General features: G+C 36.5%; 2 pseudogenes; both read left to right on the plus strand.

Moving 5' to 3' along the window:
- Positions 1-9,338: 9,338 nt before the first annotated feature.
- Positions 9,339-10,840, plus strand: LOC140532178 (alpha-enolase pseudogene; annotated as a pseudogene).
- Positions 10,841-11,370: 530 nt separating this feature from the next.
- Positions 11,371-14,470, plus strand: LOC140532179 (ATP synthase subunit beta, mitochondrial pseudogene; annotated as a pseudogene).
- Positions 14,471-15,660: the final 1,190 nt, after the last annotated feature.

The following is a 15,660-nucleotide window of genomic DNA, read 5'->3' on the forward strand; positions in this document are numbered from 1 at the left end:
CATTTAGGTAGTTGCTTGGGAATCTCAGTTTCTATATATAACTCGAGTCAGAAATAATGTTTGACTGAAAACATGTGGAAATTGCCAATCTTTTAGAAACTTAACTCTGAGCAACAGACATTTAAGAAAAGGTTAACACCCCAATTGCTTTGTACTAATATAATGGAGGCACTAGATAATGAGAGAGAGCACAGTCCTTGAGCATAGATATTTCTCTTGCCTGGTTTTAGTCCAAGCAATCAAGAGGAGGTAGGGGGAGAAGGAGAAACAGAGAGAGAGAGAGAGAGAGAGAGAGAGAGAGAGAGAGAGAGAGAGAGAGAGAGAGAGAGAGAGAGAGAGAGTTGTTTCTCATCATGTGTGGCTGAAGTGATAGTCTTTTATAATTTGCTGCAGAGCAAAGAACCAATGATTCGGGAAATTCTGAGCCAGAACCCAGTTTGCCTGCATAAGAGATCCCCAATCGTTAGATCCCCGAACTCATGCCTGAATACCATATGCGCATATTGTAGGTTTCTTTCTTTTGTATTTACTGTTTCCAGATTTATGGCTGAATATTCCAAGTAGGAAGTGACCAGGTAAATGGATGAATTCCAATAAGCCATCAGCAGTCTCACTGACAACCAGAATCAATAGCAGCTCTAGGTTGTAGCAGGGCAACTTTGGCAGTATTTGACAATGATAAAGGGATCACCTGCAAACATATATGGAAAGCCTAGTCCCTCGGGAATAGGAAAAATTTAAGGGAATCAAATTTTGAAGAGAAAAAGATCAACTATATTCCTTAGAAAAGCATTGGTTGTAATTCAGCATTAAGTTACATTTAAAAAGAAGAACAAGCATTAATTAAATATTTTCTGTGGAACAGTCACTGTGTTAAGTGCTTTACAAGTATTATTCTATTTGATTCTCAAAACAACTCTTGGTGTTTGGTGCTAACATGATATTTTACGCTTAAAGGAAACTGAAGAAGGCAGAGAGGTTAAGTGCCTAGCCCAGAGTCTGTAAGCTAGTAATTGTCAGAGGCTGGATTTGAACTCTGGTCTTCCTTACTATAGAACCAGCCCTTATCCACTATATGATCTCTTAACACTGAAACTTGGAAGGACACCACAAAGGAAAGAAAAGACTACATGGATCAGTGCTCTGGAAACTCTCAGCCCTACACCTACACAACACTTCTACCTTATTACGTTACATTTTAAGTTTGCACCCATTCTTCTCAGGGACCTTACATGGGTAAGGGTAGAGTGTGCTCCTTATAATGGGAAAGGAAATGTTTTTGTGACTGCTATTGTTGCTAGTTTTTCTCAGTACATCCCTTTTCTAAAATATAATAGATTTCAACTGATCATGATTGATACGGTAATGAGTTCGGTAATGAGTTCTGTGGAGGCTCTGAAACTATTGCCACAACTCCTAGATTTCTTAGGAAAATAGCAATTCACATTCCTCCAAAGACCCAACCTTTGACAGCCCAAGAGACAGCTGAGGAGTCAAATCTTAAATGGTACTACATTAATAACAAAAACAAACCTTAAAATATTTAGTTATCTATTTAGAATGGTCAAAGACTGATATTTTCTCTTGTCAAAAATAAGGATAAATATTTCCTTCATGTTCATTCTCTTTAAACCATTTACAACAATAATAAAAAGGTAAACAAAAATCATTTTTAGTTTATTTTTCCATATTCTGTAAGTTTGTCCATCCAATTATAAACATTTAGCCTAACTGTACATTTTGTGGATTATTTGAAAATAATTTGTTAGAAGCATAACTTCTGGATATGATTTTAATGTCTCAGACATACAAGGCAAAACTTGAAGGTATCAACTTCTGAAAACTGAAGTTGATTTTGCAAACTTTTTTCACTTCGTGAGAAAAAGGAAAACAGATTCTAGGTTCCACAAAACAGCAGCAGCAGTTACAAATACAATAAGAGAAACACAAAGAAAGATCAACTACTTCAAACAATTTGTGCCTAGTGTACTTTGTCTTATGGTAGACACTGGATACCCATCCCTGGCCATAGCAGCTGTATCTAGAAAGTAATTTTGGATTGAATTAGAGCTTTCTGAGACAGACAAAACATACTTTACAGTAGGCAAATTGAATTTCTCTGGTTCAGTGACTTGCTGTGGCACTGCTCCTCTCAAGAAGATTTTCACATTATTGAGAACTGGTAGATTTCCTTGTAAAATAGCAGCCAGCATATCTCTTTCTCTTTCTGTCTCTCTTTCTCTCTGCGTCTCTGTCTGTCTTTCTGCTCCCGCGCGCGCACACACACACACACACTCAGGTTAACAGATTTTGGTTCTGCAGTCTCTCTCAGAAATATTTGCCTTTTTTATACAAGCACAACTATTTAAACAAAACAGAGAAAAATCATAAATCATTGTCTCCAGTCTTCAAAAAGAATGTGTTTCATGTGGCTGTTAATTCATAGGAAGGAATTACTGAAAAGATGTAGTGTCAGAATCTAGGGTTACACATTTCCATGTGTTTTTAATGTAGTGAAAATGAAGGAATGTTTACTTATCTCAAATACACTTATGAATGAAAAATTGGTATTATTTGCAGTCATTTGATTAGAAATACCCCATACCACGAACTCTAAAAGCTGTCTGTTTTTTCGTGACACTCAGAGCATCAAGTAGATGTTTTTCTTCCATATTTTTCTTGGGTGATTTACATACTATTAGTATCCCAGGGTTTATTTCAACTGAATGTAGGAGACGGTTTCAACATGCTTTCCTTTAAAAAAAATCCAGGTATTTCTATGTGCGTTCAGCATAAACATATGTAAGTAGCATATTAAATGGAGAGAATAATGCATTTGGCTATGGGAGTGTTAAAAGAACTGGAAGTAGTTAAATGAAATAACTTTACTCACATCTTGGAATTTACCAAAGAGACTGAATATTTGCCTGATCAAAAGCCCATTTATATTTTCACATAAGTAAAATAGGTATTCTTATTTCATTTCAATATATATTAAACTCATATGTATATATATGTATATATATACACACACACGTATATAGTGTGTATGTATATATATATGCATGTGTGTGTGTTTGTGTGTGTGCGCATTTATACCTCTATGACTCATTTTTTTAGCCTTTAAATCAGAGATTGCATTAATTCTTGAAAAGCATATATACATACTTTTTTAAAATAACCACACTGTACAAGAAGTTACCACAACCTAATTAATATCGCTATTCTTTATATACCTATATAAACCAGTTTATGCATTTCAGGCAGAAGTAACTGGGAAAGGAAATTGCTGGTGTCTTCAGCCAATGAAAAACATTAATTCCGGATATAGAGAAAAGAATGGTATTTCACTAGAATTTGGGAGATTTCTAGAGTGATATTGTCATCAGTTTTTCCTTGGGCTTTTAGTACTTGAAATCATTCTGATCTCAGGTCCTGACTAGAGGGAGCAATGACACTGATACAAAATTCTATTTCCATCAGTGAGAGAATTTCTGCCAGTAGCAGCTTTATCACCATGTGGGCCATCCATTCAGATTGCCAAGATGTGGGTACCCAGTGAGAAATCAGTGAACTGAAAACCTCCTCTGATTTGGTGCACACTTATTGATCAAGTCTCAATAGCATATGTATATGTTTCTCTAGTTAGGTGGTCTGCAGCACACCCCAGTAACTGGCTGTAAAAGCTGCTGGCTTCACCCTTGAATGGATTTATCCAGCCAGGTTTACTATGATGTGGAAAACCTCTGGTGGAACAGAAAATATCTGGGCTGTAACAAGCATAAGCAGAAATTATAGACTCTTCTTTCAATTCAGTTTTGTCCATCTGATCATCTTTAAATCGGGATATTGGAAGTTGAAGGGGTAGAATGGGGAAGGGCTTAGAAAAATATGTAACGGATTTTCCCCCCTTTTAAAGGGTGAACAGGATGTTAGAATGAAATTTGGAGCCAGGCTGACTGTCATGCTTAGTCTAGTAAGTTGAAGAGTGTTCTATAAATAGAATTGTAAAATAAAATATAAGCAATGGCAGATATTTTACCCTCACATTAAGGAAAAATGGCATTGAGATAACACGAAGTCTGCACTAGATTCCTAACCAATTCTATATCTGGATTTAAACTGACTCCAGAATTTTGAAAACAGTATCAGTGATTATGTCTTACTGTGACTGCAATTTATCCTAGCCACCTGGCCTATTAAACCCACAGATCCTTACATTAAAGAAAAGATAGGATAGAAAAAGTCTTTTCAGTATCTTTGGAGTCCAGTTCCCTAGTCAAATTAACAGAAAAGAAGTTACCATTTTTACTGTTTTTTATATTAATCTGTTATTTAGAACTCCCCTGCTGGGGAATAACATCACAGCAGAAACACCACTTAAATGAGGTAGTGTAAAGGTACCCTGGAGAATCAATTATGATGGAGACCAGTGAAAGGCTGTTGTATTTTTCATTATTGTCTGGGGTTAAGAGGAGAGTTTATGAGGTAGTAAGACCTGAACAATTTCCAATGCTCTTAAAACAAAATTGGATAGATTTTTACTGAAATCAGTAATACAGTCAAAATCCTGAGTTGGAAATTTAGACTATATATGTGTGTGTGTGTGTGTGTGTGTGTGTGTGTGTGTGTGTGGGTGTGTATGTATGTATGTATGTAGTATATATGTATATAAAATAGATGAATTCTGTAGTACAACAGTTCAGGAAATGATCGTAGGTTTTCATCTTAACACTAAGATAAAATATCAGTCTCAATCCAATTAGTCCAGAGTCAAGCAGTCAGTAGGTAATGACTAATAGTGAAAAGAAGTTCTGGGCTTCCACAACAGGAAATAATTTGCCACTAATATTAACAAAAGAAAAGAGCCAATCAGGATTTTCTGCACACTTAGGTTGCAGCACCTCTATCTCATCTTTTCAGAAATGTGTATTTTGCAGTTGTGTAGCTCATATTCATAGCTCTTCTTTGGATCATTCTCTTCTTTAGATGATAAGAACTTTTTTAATTATCGAGGATACCAATAACATGTTCCCAAGTGTTAAATATATTTAAAGTATCAGGAAAAGAGAACTAAAAACCCCAGGTGAGCTGAAGAAATCTGGAATGAGTTGCAGAAGATTGCAAGTAAGAAAAATTATTTAAGGTTTTATAAGTCTTGCAAGATTTATTATATTGAGAGCAATAAAATACTAGAAAACTACAAATACGTGTTCCTCCAGTTTCTCATGCATATTGATTTCTTCAAATACCATATCTCCTTAAACTAAAAGAAATTTTTCTTCCCCATTGATAGATGATGCATGGTACAGTGAATAGAGAGCTGGTCTGAGTTAAGAAGACCTGGGTTCAAGTTCTACCACTTAAACATATTGTCAGTGTGACTCTAGGCATGCCACAACTTCTTAGGGCCCTGGCATAAATGTTGACCAAGAGCTCCCTAAACAAATAAATCCCAGATCTGGTCAAAACTAAAACAAAACCACCACCACAAAGGCAACAATTACAACAATAATTATTAAAACAATGTAGTTTCTCTATGTGAGTATTAAAGATATAAACTGTTGCTAAATGTTGTTATTAAAAACTAATATTATACTATTAACAGTTAAGTGGTGTAGGAACACGAGATTTGGAGCCAAAAGAGATCTTAGAAATCTTTTATTCCAGAACTTATGCTTTCCTTCATGCCACAGGCTACTTTCCCTCCCTCCTTCCCAAGAACTGGTTTGCCAGATGGATAGCACAAAGTAATTTATCTAAACCAAAAAGAAATTCTAAAATCATTCACCCCAATCAGTGTAACATACACACTTCAGGGGACTTGAGAGTAATTGCCATTATGTGGACTGAATCATTAAGATTAAAAACCTTTGGACTTTACTTAGACTGAAATTAAGAAAGAAAGGAAACAATGGCATGGTTAGAAATGGATAATAATTCAGAGTCTGACCAGTGAAGGCTCGTGGCTATTGCAATTGCTTCTTCAAGAAGTTTTCCAGGATTAATTCTGGGGAAGCTGACATCAATTTTCTCACCTGTTAGGTAAGGAGTAAGATTCCAATAGATGTAGGTAAGCGGGGGAGGAGAGAAGTAGAAGAAGCAAGTGGAATGCCTTCAAATAGCCTTACTTGTCAAATTGTTTAAAGGATTTATTCTAACTGGATGCAAATGTTATTAGGCACAACCAGGCCTGTCGGCTGTAGAAATTGGAATAAGAATGTTAATTGATGAGAGATTTCCAAACTCAGGTTTCTTTTTCCCCTCTACTCATTCAATCTTTATAGGCAATGCTTCATAGCAATAATAACTGCAATTAGCAATCTTCCTAAATTAATGATGCTTTTCTTTAGGCATGTAGGATGCCTTAACAGACACACCAGCCTATATCTCTTTCAGTTAGAACACAGTAAGATTATCCTGATTTGAACTTCTATAATATCTCATTGCAAATTTATAATTAGTCTGATAAATATAAAGGTTGAAAACAATACTTACTGTTCACCAAGTTTTGCAAAGTTTCACGGAACACGCATGAACAGTACTAGGTAATATCCTTAATTACTTGCATAATACTTTGAATTTCTTTTTGAACATTATCAGAACTATGTGACTTATGAAAGTTAAATATACACGGACAAATCCCAACAATTCTAGAGCCTAGCTTTTGTCTTCATTACTATCATTCAAAAGAAGCATCCAGTTCCATCATATCTTATGCGGCTCCTTCATCTTAGACTTGTAATTGGTCAGCACTCCAGAGCTCATATTCTAACCTTATCATAATCTTATTTTCTTTCTAGTTCTACACAGATTGTCTCATTAAGAAAAAGAACTTTGTTTAGAATTGATATCTCTACAATTCAGGTGCCTCTAAAAGGATTTTTATTAAACACTTACTATGTGCCAGGTACCATGCTCAGCACTTTTTATAAATATCTCATTTTATCCTTATGGATAAAATAATCACATAAGTGCTATTAGCATCCCCCACTTTACAGTTGTGATAACTGAGACATACAGTGATTTTGTGACTTTCTCAAAGTCACATATAGCTGTAAAGTATCTGAAAATGGATTCTAACTAAGAACTTTATGACTTCAGGTGCAGACTCTTTTCATTGTATCATCCACCTGCTTTTGGTCTATATTGGACTCCTGTTACCTTTTCTTTTGCACAGCTCCTTGCAGATAAATGTCTCAACCAGACTATAACTTATATTTGTGACCCCCTACTCCAACCGCAGTTCACAGCAATAATTGGACTGGTCAATATCCTAGAGGCCATCACCTCATGAATTGCATTCATCCCCTCCTCACTGCCCTTGTTCCAAAACACTTCAGTGGCACCTGAGGGCCGGGAAGTATTTCTTAGGCTGCTTCTGGTAAGAAGACAGATTAAAAATGCAAATGTTCTTTTCAAACCTAACCCCTTCACCAATGCCTCTGTATGGTGCCTGAGTTCTTCTAAATTCTCCTCTAAACAACTTTAAAGTAATGCCTCAAATTGAATTCTGGAGCAACAGAACCAAACCAACGTTTGGAGTAAAACAAATTTTCAGCCTGGCATAACTTAGGAAATCAGCAGAAAAGATCTGCATAGGGGCCATAGAGATTACAAACAATGCTTTGAAGACACTGGGTACAGAATTTAGTTGCATTTCCCACACAAAGTTCTAGGATTCAATCATAGGCCAAGAAGAATACTAGCACACTAGCAGGAGGGAGCAGGAGCCCTGGCCATAGTTCCAGGAAGGCAAAGAGTGCTTGCAGTCGATCATGAGGTAGCAAAGATTCTGGTCACATATCCTAGGCAGAGAAGGGTGCTTGTCATTGCTCATAGGCCAGAGCATAGACCAGAAAATAAGTGACCATACCTCTCCTTAGATTATATCCCCTTAGAAGAACTGGAAGTTTATCGACCCTCAGAACCAGATCTGGAAACAGCAGACTGAAAAATGAGCAAAGAACAACAACAATGAAAAGGAACTTGACCACTGAAAGTTAATACGATGATAGAGAAGATCAAAACACAAACTGAGAACACAGCAGTGTCAAAATAACTGCATACAAAGCTTCAAAGAAAAATGTAAATTGAACACAAGCCCCAAAAGAATTTCTAGAAAAGTTCAGAAAGGATTTTAAAAATTAAATAAAAGAAGACAAAGGAAAAGTTAGGAAAATAAATGAGTGAGACAAGATGAATATGATTTGAGAGAAGAATAAAAAGATTAATAAGAAAGGGAAATAAAAAGGTCTTAATAAGGTTAAAGTGTTTACATTCCTACATGGGAAAATGATACTTGTAACTATTAAGAACTTTAAAATTATTAGTGAAGTTATAAGGAGTATACATAGAGAGAAGTAACAAATGTAAATTGACTATTAAAGGATAATTTCAAAAAATAAAACTAAGGGGTAAGAAAGAAGGATGCACTAGGAGGATGGGGAAGGGCAAGATGTAATGGGGAAAGCTGTCATATAAACGCCTGATAAAGGGAAGAGCTTTCATAATGGAGGTTAGGATGGCAGGTGCCACACATTACTTGAACCTTATTCTCATAAAAATTGGCTCAAAGATAAAATAATATTCACAATCATTTGAGTATAGAAATCTATTTTGCCCCATAGAGAAGTGGAGGGTAGTAGATGCTAACCTATAAAACATGACTGGAAAGTAGATTGGATCAAAATACAGAATATGACAATATATTGTTTGCAGGAAACATACTTAAAACAGAGAGAAAGACAGAGAGTAAAAATAAAGGGCTGGAGCAGAATCTATTTATAACTTCCACTAAAGTAAAAGAAAGCAGGGTAGTAACAATGATCTCAGTCAAAATCAAATGTATACGCACCAAATGGAATAGCATAACCATTCTTAAAGGAAAATTTAAATATATTACAGGAAGAAATACACAGTAAAACTACACGAGTGAGGATCTCAATTTTCCCCTGTTGGAGCTAGATAAGTTTAATCAAAAATAAGAAAATAGTCTTGGAGATGGATAAAATCTTATAAAAATTACATGTGATAGCACTCTGGAGAAAACTGAATCTAAATAGAAAGGTATGATCTTTTCTTCAGCTTTACATGACAGCTTCAAAAAATTTGCCATGTGTCCCTTGGCCTCTATTCTCTGAGCCCAGTGGAGGAAGCCCGATCCAGAAACTCAACACGTCTATTTACAAGATTCAGGAAAGAGAGATCTTTGACTCTTATTCGTTGAAGTTGATCTCTATACTGAAAAACGTCAGTTCCAAGTTGCTGTGCCCAGTGGTGGTTCTACTGGTTTCCATGAAGCCCTGGAGCTCCGAGACAATGATAAACCCTGATACATGGGGAAAGATGTCTCAAAAGCGGTTGAACACATCAATAAAACTATTGCTCCTAGCCTGAATAGCAACAAATTGAATGTTGTGGAAAAGGAGAAGATCGACAAATTGATGATAGAGATGGACAGCACTGAGAATAAATCTAAATTTGGTGCAAATGCCATTTTGAGAGTATAAGGCCAGAGCTGCTGAGAAAGGGTATCTCCCTGTACTGTCATATTGCTGACTTACAAGCCACAATAAAGTCATCCTGCCAGTTCCAGCCTTCAACGTGATCAGTTGTGGCTCCCATGATGGTAACAAGTTGGCCATGCAGGAGTTCATGATCCTCCCTGTCGGAGCAGCAAACTTTAAGGAGGTCATGCGCATTGGATCTGAGGTTTACCACAACCTGAACAGTGTGATTAAGCAGAAATATGGACAGCACGCCACCAACATAGAGGATTAAGGTGGCTTTACTCCTAACATCCTGGAGAATAAAGAAGCTCTGGACATGTTGAAGAATGCTATTGGTAAAGCAGGCTACACTCATGAGATGGTAATTGGCGTGCATGTTACTGCCTCTGAATTCTCCGATCAGGGAAATATGATTTGGACTTCAAGTCTTCTGATTGTTCCGGCAGAAGCATCTCCCCTTCTGAGCTTGGGGACCCCTAAAAGAGCTTCCGCAAGGACTATCTGGTGGGGTCTATTGAACATCCCTCTGACCAGGATGCTTGAGAAGCTTGGAAAAATTTCACTTATACAGCCGGGATCCAAGTGGTAGAAAATGATCTCACAGTGACCAATCTCAAGTGAATTGAAAAGGCTGTTAATAAGAAGGCCTGCAATTGCCTCCTACTCAAAGTGAACCACATTGGCTCTGTGACTGAATCTCTCCAGGCATGCAAGCTGGCCCAATCCAATTGGTCAGGATTAATGATTTCACATCCTTCTGGGGAGACTGAAGATACCTTCATTGCAGACCTGGTGGTGGGTATTTGTACTGGGCAGATCAAGACTGATGCCCCCTGCCGATATAAGCATCTGGCCAAGTATAACCAACTTCTCAGAACTGAGGAAGAGCTGGGAAGCAAGGCTAAATTTGCTGGAAGGAACTTCAGAAATCCTCGGGCCAAATAAGCTCTGTGTCTAGGAGGCCTAAGAGCTTGCAGGCGCCAGTCACCTCTAGAGAAGTCTGCTCTTGTCCTCAGAATGGGCAACACCAAACACTATACCTGTCTTCTTCTGGAGGCAGGAACCTCTTCTGCTTAACTTCCCTCTCCCTTCCACCTTTCTATGATGTTGTCACTGCTTTTTTGGAACTGTCTTATACCAGAGTCTACCTGATCTTCTGTCTCTCTGTCAGAAGAGCATTTATCATCTTCTGACTGGGGTACAATGACCTGTTCTCACCCCCAACCCTGGTGTTAATGTGTGAAGCCATGTACTTGTGATGCAGCCCTGACGAGCCCACAGTCCATATCCTTAGTAGATTTTATGTGCAGAATAAGAGTATTCAGTAACCCAATGGAAAAAAAATTACCATGTGTCAGAACATAAAAATCTTGCAACCAAATGCAGAAAAGCAGAAATAGTAAATGTATTCTTTTCAGATTATAATGAAATAAAAGTTTCCAGGAAAAGATTAAAAGAATTGGAAATTAAATAATCTAATCCTAAAGAATAAGTGAGCAAAAAGCAAATCATGAAAATAACCAGTAAATGAATTAAAGAGTATAATAACAATGAGACAATATACCAAAATATATAGAATGTGGCAAAAGCAGTACTTAGGAAAAATTATATTTCTAAATGCTTACATCGATAAAATGCTGTTACTGTGGTGGTGATGGTGGTGGTGGTGGTGGTGGTTGTGGTGGTTGTGGTTTTGGATCCTCTGCTTTTGAAGAGGACTAATAACATTACAAGGTGATGTCTTGATTTGTTTTAGAATTGGATTTAAGTGAGACAGAGTAGCACAAATGATCAGTCTCACTTTTTCTTCCTGAGTCATCAAATTCCAGTGGAAAGATAAACGTTCGTATTCCTAACAATGGTCCAGGATACTGTGGATGACCTTGGTGTCTTTGATATTTCACCAAGCTCTAAGGACTTTATAGTATTAGCCACAGCCCCCTTCATGGCTATTGAAACAAATTATCGTATCTACCCATTCCACAAATGATGGGGATAGGAATCACTCTAATTCACTGATGAGTTTGAGAAATGTCAGCTACTCTTAGCCTGGTTTATTCTGTCTGCCAAGATACTTTACCAGGATGTGGATGGTATGAATGCCACAGCTTCTTGGAGCCACAGGCAAGAGCTAGGTGAAAAAGGTGAACTAGCATCCTTGAAATAATATATAAATTATATTATATCATATATAAATAATATATAAATGTGTACATGTATATAAGTATTAAATAAATCAACAAAAAGATAAAGAAGATTAATGAATTGGGCATGAAACTATACAAAGTAAAGCATTATAAAACGAACAAATTAAAAATCTCCAAATAAACACCAAATTGGAAATCTTGAAAGTCAAAGAAGAAACTAACAATATTGCAAGTAAGAAAGTCATTGAACTAATAAATAAAACTATGAGCTGGTTTTATGAGGAAAAACTATAAGCTAATGCTTAATTTCATTTAAAAAAAAGAAAAAAATAATTATCAGTATCAAAAATAAAAAGGTGAATTCACAAAAAATGTAGATAAAATTAAAATAATAATTATTTTTTGCCCAATTTTATGCCAACATATACAACAATTGGAATGAAATAATGGATATTTTCAAAAATATAAGGTGCTCAGATGCAAACAAGAGGAAATGTAATACTAAAAATAACGCTATCTCAGAAAAAAAAAATGAATTGAAGAAACCATCAGTGAACTCCCTAAGAAAAAATGTCCAGGAACTGATGACTTCACCAAATGAATTCTACCAAACATTTAAAGAACCATTAATTCAATATTATATAAACTATTTGAAAAAAAAATAGGTGAAGAAGGAGCCTACCAAATTTCTTTAAAGGCACAAATAAGGTGCTGATACCAAAAGAAAGAAAAAAAAAACAGAAAAAGATAACTAAAGGCCAAATTTCCTAATGAACACTGATTTAATAGCGTTAAATAAAATATTATCAAGGTGATTACAGAAATACATCACAAAAATCATATACTATGAGAAGTTAGAATTTATACGAGAAATATAGGATGGGTTCAACATTAGGAATACTATGAGCATAATTCACTATATAAATTACAGAGCCAACAGAAATCATATGATTAAATTAATAGTTTCAGAAAAAAAGATTTATGCAAAACATAAGACTCATTCCTGCCAAAAACAACATAAAACATAGAAATAAATGTACCTATCTTTAAAATGATAAGTAGTGTCTATCTAAAACCATCAGTAAGTATTTTTCAAGAAGTTGAAGAAGTTAGAACAGGCAATGAGGAAATAAAACTATAACTTTTTGCAGATGATACAGTGGTATACTTGGAGAATCTTAGAGAATCAACCAAAAAAAAAAAACCTAATGAAAATAACTTAAAAATTCTGCAAAGCTTCATGATACAAAATAAACCTACACAAATCATCAGCATTTTCACATATTACCAACAAAGTTAAGCAGGAATGAATAGACAGCAAAATTACATTAAAAATAACTATATTCAATATAAAATACTTGGGAGTCTACCTACCAAAACAAAGTGACAAACTATATAAATATCATTATAAAAGTACTTTCAAATCCAGGCCTATGCAGCCATGACATCCTCCACCCCCAAGACCTGGGCGGCTAGGGGGAACATCGTGGTGGTCATGGGGCTATGGTGGATGTGAAGTTCGATGAGGGACTCCCTCCAATCCTCAATGCCCTCCAAGAGCAGTACAGAGAAACCAGGCTGGTTTCCAGGAGGTCGCCTAACATCTGGATGAGAGCATAGTCCAGACCATTGCTATGGATGGTACTGAATGATTTGTCAGAGGGCAGAAGGTCCTGGATTCTGACATCCCAATTAAAATTCCTGTGGGAGACCCTCGGAAGAATCATGAATGTGATTGAGGAGACTATTGATGAAAGGCATCTGGTCAAAACCAAACAGTTTGCTGCTATTCAAACTGAAGCTCCTGAATTCATACAGATGAGTGTGCAGCAAGAAATCCTGGTCACTGGTATCAAAGTTGTGCATCTTTTGGCCCCACATGTTAAGAATCGCAAAATTCGTCTATTTGGTAGTGCCAGTGTGGGAAAGACAGTATTGATTATGAAACTAATCAACAATGTTGCCAAGGTCCATGGTGGTTATCCTGTGTTTGCTGGTGTTGGTGAATGGACCCAAGAAGGCAATGACTTGTACCAGGACATGACTGAGTCTGGTATTATCAATCTAAAGGATACCACTTCAAAGGTAGCATTGGTATATAGTCAAATGAATGAACCACCTGGCACTCAGGCTCTGGTAGCCTTGACTGTCCTCACTGTGGATGAATACTTCAGAGACCAAGAGGGTCAAAATGTATTGCTTTTCATTGATAATATTTTCCGATTCACTCAGGTTGAGTCAGAGGTGTCTGCTTTACTAGACAGAATCCCCTCTGTTGTCACTTACCAACCCACTGATATGGGCACCATGCAGGAAAGAATTGCCACAACCAAAAAAGGTTCTATCACCTCTGTGCAAGTCATTTATGTCCCTGATGATGAGTTGACTGATCCTGTTCCTGCCACTGAGCTGAGCATTTACCCTGCTGTGGATCCTCTGGTCTTTGCTTCCCAGATCATGGACCCCAACATTGTTGGCAATGAGCACTAGGATGTTGCCCAAGGTGTACAAAAGATTCTGCAGGACTATAAGTCGCTCCAGGACATCACTGCTATCCTTGGTATGGATGAGTTGTCTGAAGAAGATAAGTTGATAGTGCCTTGGACTCAGAAAATTCAGTATTTCTTGTCACAGACGTTCTAGGTTGCTGAGGCATTCACAAGACACATGAGGAAGTTGGTACCCCTGAAAGAAACCATTAAAGGAATCCAGGAAATCTTGGCAGTGAAGTATGACCATCTCTCAGAGCAGGCCTTCTATATGGTCGGACCCATTGAAGAAACTGTAACAAAAATTGAAAAAACTGGCTGAAAAGCACGCATGAGGAGCTGACTTTATCTTCCACCTAGCCTTCAATTTCAGTTGTCTGAGCACGCTACGCAAGAATTTTGGTTGGAAAATCTGTGTACTGTCTGAAGAATATTTAAACTTTTGAATAAAATGTACATCTCACATAAAACTTTGAATTCTAAATTCTTTCCTTCCCTCCCGACCCACTCCCATTGAGAAGGCAAGCAATTCAATTTAGGATATATATATATATATATATATATATATATATATATATATATATATATATATATATATATATATATATATATATATATATATGTGTGTGTGTGTGTGTGTGTGTGTGTGTGTGTGTGTGTGTGTGTGTGTGTGTGTGTGTGTAGTTATGCAGAACACCTCCATAATAGTTATGTTTTGAAAGACTAATTATATTTCCTTCCATCATATCCCACCTCCCAATCATTCCATTTTCTCCCTTGACCTTGTCCCTTTTCTAAAGTGTTTGCTTCTTCCCCAATTTGCCTTTCCTTCTATTTTCTCCCCTCCTATCCCTAGTCTCTCCTACTTTTCTGTAGTGTAAGATACCCAAATGATTTTGTATATTATTCCCTCCTTAAACCAGATCCAATGAAAGAAAAGTTCAGTCATTCTTTCTCACCTACCTCTTATTCTTCTTCATTGATCAAGCTTTTTCTTGCCCCCTTTATATGAGATAATTTATCCCATTCTATCCCTCCCTTTCTCCTTCACACAACACATTCTTCTCTCACCCTTTAATTTTATTTTTAGATGTACTTTCATATTCAACTCACCTTGAATCAATCTATCTATCTATCTATCTATCTATCTATCTATCTATCTATCTATCTATCTATCTATCTATCCATCTATCTACCTATTTGTCTGTCTCTCTCTCTCTATTTCCTCCAGCTACCCTAATACTGAGAAAGGTCTCATGAGTTATAAATATCATCTTTCTATGTAGGAATGTGGATATTTCAACTATATTAAGTCTATTAATGATTTCTCTTTCCTGTTTATCTTTTGTGCTTCTCTCAATTCTTGTACTTTAAAGTCAGATTTTCTATTCAACTCTGGTCTTTTCATCAAGAATGCTTGAAAGTCCTGTATTTCATTGAGTGTCTACTTTTCGCCTGAAGTATTATACTCAGTTTTGCTGGATAGATGATTATTGGTTTTAATCCTAGCTC

This window comes from Notamacropus eugenii, chromosome 3 (assembly GCF_028372415.1).
Source record: "Notamacropus eugenii isolate mMacEug1 chromosome 3, mMacEug1.pri_v2, whole genome shotgun sequence".
NCBI classification, from domain to species: Eukaryota; Metazoa; Chordata; class Mammalia; order Diprotodontia; family Macropodidae; genus Notamacropus; species Notamacropus eugenii.